The sequence below is a fragment of the Panthera pardus genome, unplaced genomic scaffold (genome assembly GCF_024362965.1).
Source record: "Panthera pardus isolate Hobbes unplaced genomic scaffold, ASM2436296v1 HiC_scaffold_17, whole genome shotgun sequence".
NCBI lineage: Eukaryota > Metazoa > Chordata > Mammalia > Carnivora > Felidae > Panthera > Panthera pardus.
The window spans coordinates 138,355,094-138,360,041 of NW_026526732.1; the positions used below are offsets into that span (position 1 = coordinate 138,355,094).

The following is a 4,948-nucleotide window of genomic DNA, read 5'->3' on the forward strand; positions in this document are numbered from 1 at the left end:
AATAACACATAATGCACATAACAAATAAGTGCGTTTTATAATGTGAGAGCATTAGGAAGGGATCAACGTTTAGGCAAAAGGGTAAGGTAAGAGATGGGGGGTGGGGTGGGTAATGTTGCCATTTTAAACAGGTGGCTCAGGAGAGGATTCATTTTGAAGGTGCTGTTTGAGCAAAACCCTGAAAGACGGTGAGGGAGTAAGTCCTGGAGATATCCGGAGAAAAACATTCCAGGCAGAGGAGAAAGGTCGTGCAGCGTTCCTGGTGCAGGAGCAGGTTGGATCTGATTGAAGGACAGTAAGGAGGCCAGTGGGGTTAAAGCAATGGAAGGGGAGGAGCTGGAAATGGAAATCAGAGAGGCAGCCAGTCCCGGAAGGGATCATGGAGGTGCTTGAGGGCCACGTGAGGGCTTTACTCTGAGGGAAATGAGGAACTGCTGCAGGGATTTGAGCTCCAAAGTGACAAGATCTGAGCCACCCTTTCCTCGCTAAAGGGTGTAATTGTAGAAAGTGATGGCGGAGGAGGCTGCTGCTTGAGGCCATGAGGTGAGTGGGTCTCTCCAAGGAAGAGCATCTAAGCCGGGGTCTGAGGGACAGAGAATGGACATCCTCCCTTCCCCCCACCGCCTCAATCTGTCAACCCGAGAAAGCCTTCTGCTGTCGAACTGCACATCTCTCTTCTCCCTTCACCCCTCCTTTCTGCTCCTCACCCTCTCTCCCTCCCTCCCTCTTTCCTCCCCCACCCCCTCGCTGACCCTCCCTCTCTCCTCATCTCCCTCCTCCTTCTCCTCACCTCTTTTTATCTTTGGCCTCACCCCATGGGGATGAGGGCTTCCCCCTTCCCAGAGTTCTTAAGAAACAGTTGGAAAAAAGCACTCGGAAAGGCTGCCACAGGCCCTTGGCGGGAGGGAGGATGGCAGATTACAGTGTCTGGTCGTGGCTGCTCACCCTGTAATCAGGAGGGTGTCTCAGGTGGACAGAGACCCTGGGGCATGCCCTGCCAGGCCGAGACTTCCCATCCCCAGTCTGCTCCTCCCCAAACCCGGGATGCTGTCTATGCCCCACATTGTCTCATCCTGTGGCCCAGGCCTTAGGATCAAGCGGCGGGTCAAGGCTGTGGAGTTTCTGACACCGTCTAAGGGCAGGGGCAGGGCAGGGCAGGGCGCCGCTGAGTGCCGGTTCCACAGGGGCGGGGAAAACTCTCTCCCATTAAGAGCAACCCTAACCCTATACCTCAGGGGGAGCAGGGACAGCTCGGTACAGTTCCGCCTCTGTCCCCCTAGAGGACCGCTTGGGCGGCCAGTGGATCAAAGATGCAGGGGGAAAGGAGAGCCCCACCACAGGGGCCCAGCCTCCAGCCTCAAAGCTCTGACTGGGTGTCCTCTAGGAAAGGAGACTCACAGTGTCAGCCTCCCAGGTCACCAATCTCTCCAGGAACAGGCCCAGCTCTTCTCGGCTATCATGTGCCACGCGTGGCTGTGGCCTCCAGCACCTGAGTCATCTGTGACTCATTGGCCTCTGCCCTCGGTCCCAAGAGGGTTGGGCCGGGTGGCCTTGGCATGGGGATGGTATGTATAAGACCTGTCCAGTGTCCCTGGTACAGGCCTGTCCCTGCCCTCCCTGCCCCGAGACAGAGATAGCCAGACCCCTCACGGAGGACCCCCATCTGCTCACAGAGGACCCGGAGCAGCTTGTACTGGACCCCTTCCGCCTTCACACGCGCACACACACACACACACACACACACGGTCACGGTGCCTTCCCACTCACGCATGTGCTGAGTGGACCCACATCCCCCAGAGTCTCCATCTAGCCCAGAGCACATGCCGGGGAGTTAGGGTCTGCAGTTACTTCCTTGTATGACCTCAGGAAGCATTCATTCCCTTTTTTAGGCCTCAGTTTCCTCCTCTGATCTGGGACTCACCGACCTCCAACATCCCTTCTAGCCCTAAATCTAAGGAGGGATTTAACGAAGTGGTTTCAGACCTGTAGTCCGCCAGTGATGGGGAGAGCTAGCAGGGTGATGGTGGGTATGGCCGAGGGAAAGGAATCTTCCCTGGCATTCTCCAGACCATACCCCTCCTAAGGCTACAGGCAAACACTGCAGGGAAAAGGATAGTAATGCCCTGCCATACTCTTCGTCAAACCAGCCAGCTCAGAGCCTCCAGGGCCCTGCTGTAGCCACCATCCTAAGGAGAAGGATCAAGGAGATAGACTTCCACAGGCCTCCCCCTCAAAATGGGCTTCCCTGAGGGCAGGGCTAGGTCTCCCCGTCAAACTGGGGCTCCTTGAGGGCAGGGCTGTGTCTCCCCCTCAGACTGGGGCTCCTTGAGGGCAGGGCTGTGTCTCCTCCCTCAGACTGGGGCTCCTTGAGGGCAGGGCTGTGTCTCCCCCTCAGACTGGGGTTCCCTGAGGGAAGGACTGTATCCCTTCCCTCAGACTGGTGACCTGAGACAAGATTGTTCTTTCCCTCAAACTGAAAGCCCACAGGTTAAGAGCTTTTGGTTTTACCTTTTTTTTTTTCCCCAAACCAAATCTTCCCCTCCTTGACTGAGCCTGACCCAACTCCAGGGTCTATTCCCGTTCTGCCTGTTTTACCCTAGGTGAGTTGGACCCCAGGATGACAGCGCCCGCAGAGATAGAGGCGAGCAGGGATATAACATCCTAGCAATCTGCCAGGTCTTTCCCAACTTCCTCCTGTTTCATCCTCAAATTCTCCCCCAGAATATGGGTCACACCTGGATATTATTCCCCAGAGGAAAGACAGAGCCGTGAGTTTCAGAAAGCCAGAGATTTGTCAGCACAGCAGAGGGTCCCCAGGCCCTCACCCTCTCTGTCCTGTCCACCCACCCAGACCCCACCACCCCTGAAGAAGGCCCCTCCCCCAGTCCCCAGGAAGGGGTTAATGAGTGTTAGGCCTGGTAGGGTGGAGGGAAGTTGGGAAAGCTAGGGAGGGAGCAGTGTTTCTCCATTTGGCCAGAGCTTCGGTTTCCCAATACAGTATTACTGTTGGGCAGAGACAGGCAGCTGGGCAGGCTGAGGATCCCAGTACCTTCTTCTGTGGCATTGGCCAGGGGACCAGATCAGGCCCCTGAGGGCTCTCAGCCGGGAGATGACCTGGTCTCTGGGGAGCATGGGTCTGGGCCCACAGACGCCAGCAGGACGATGGCCGCCCAGGAGAGTGAAAGAGAGCCCAGAGAGGGGGTGGCCAGCCAATCTGGCACCCAGGAGGTAGAAAAGTAGCAGACACCCACTTCAGGGTCTCCAACTGCCCTTGCCACCTTCTGTCACAATACCTTCTAAGGTACCGTCTTCCTGACATTTTGTTTTACCATAACCCACGTGAAAAAATACATCCTACACTGTGACCCCTGAACACATACGAACACACATATTTCAAGAGTTTCAACAAACAATATCTATCCTTACTGTGTGCAAGCCTGTCTGCATTTTTTTAATTCTTTTTTCTTAAATTTATTTATTTTGAAAGACGGGGGCGGGGGGAGCACGGGGTAGGGGAGGTAGAGAGAGAGAGAGAGAGAGAAGAGAGAGAGAGAATCCCAAGCAGATTCTGTGCTGTCAACACAGAGCCCAATGTGGGGCTCAGTCTCATGAAACTCGAAATCATGACCTGAGCCGAAATCAAGAGCCAGATGCTTAACCTACTGAGCCACACAGGTGCCCCTCTATTCTCTTTCAGATTTAGGAAAAAGCATAATACTGGTTCCAAACCACTAAAATGACCTCATGTCCCACCGACAGATCACAGTTTGCAGTTTGGAAAACACTACTCCAAGGTCAGCAGGCTAGATACCTTGCCATTGTACCTGTAGAGACATTGAGACCCTAAGAGGAACCAGAGCCTGCCCAAGGTTGCAGGGCTGGTCTGTGACCTGGCCCCAGCCAGAGCTCAGTAGGCTCCCACAGCAGAATTTCCACTGTAAGCTTCCAGATTCTGGGGATTTCTTGAGACCACTGCCTGCAAAAACAAGGCCGGGGGAGAGGATTACCACTGGCGGACCATCAGAAGAGAGGAGATGGAGGTTTGCTGAGTAACAGGCTCTGCTAGGACTCCCCCAGGCCCCAGCACTCAAGACTCTATTGAGCCTACGGAAAGGGTCAGGCCTGGGGGTCAGTTTCAGTTCCTCCAGAGAATGGTCCCAATCATGATGGAGAGGAGAAACAGAGGCTCCCAGTATGATGGGGCTGGGGGGCGGGGTGCGGGGAGTGGTGACACAAAGCCCCTCCCTCTCAGGGAGCTCCTAGTCTGAGGAGGGAGACCCTGCCTCTGCCCTCAGACAGCTCCTGATTTGTTTCACATGGCTTTCTGCAGGCAGAAATTATGGACATCTCCAGAACAGGGACCCAAATGCAGTGTCTACACCGGGAACCTCACTGGCAAAGCCACAAGAAAGATGAGAAGGAAGGAGAGAAACATCAAAGCACCTGAAGGAATCACCTAGGGGGAAGTTTCCAGCCACTCCTTTCAGGTAGGGTTGCCAGACTGATGCTCGGTTAGATTTGAATTTCAGACAATGAAGATTTAACTGAGCGTCCTGTGTTTTTATTTGCTGTGTCGGGCAACCCCACGTCCAGGACTGACGTGGCATGAAAGGGCCAGGCTGACCAGGAGGCCCATGTAGGACTAACAGACAGCAGGAGAAGCTGAGGTCTCCAGGTACCCGGTACTGTTCGGCGGGAGAGGGGGGTGGGGCAGAAACGAGAGTCCCTTAGAACCTTCTCAGCCGCCAGCAGGCAGCCCTCAGACCCGTAAACACCCCCAGCTTGAGTAGCCGCCTCCCCTCCCTCCCTCAGAAGTGTGGCGGGGACGCAGAAAGCCAGGAAGAGCCTTTGGAGTGGGCATGTGGTGATGGGCCAGGGAGCAAATTGTTTCCTTCGTTCCTTCTCGGCAGCTGCACCAGGCCGGTTGAGATAAGAGAGTCTTCGGGGA

The 4,948-nt window shown here is 55.2% G+C and overlaps 1 long non-coding RNA gene across 1 annotated transcript; it reads left to right on the forward strand.

The window, feature by feature from the left end:
* Positions 1-382: 382 nt before the first annotated feature.
* LOC109271806 (uncharacterized) lies at positions 383-4,668 on the forward strand. Its single transcript, XR_002082125.2, has 4 exons — positions 383-543; positions 3,698-3,794; positions 4,331-4,487; positions 4,594-4,668. It is a non-coding gene; the product is annotated as an uncharacterized LOC109271806 (long non-coding RNA).
* Positions 4,669-4,948: the final 280 nt, after the last annotated feature.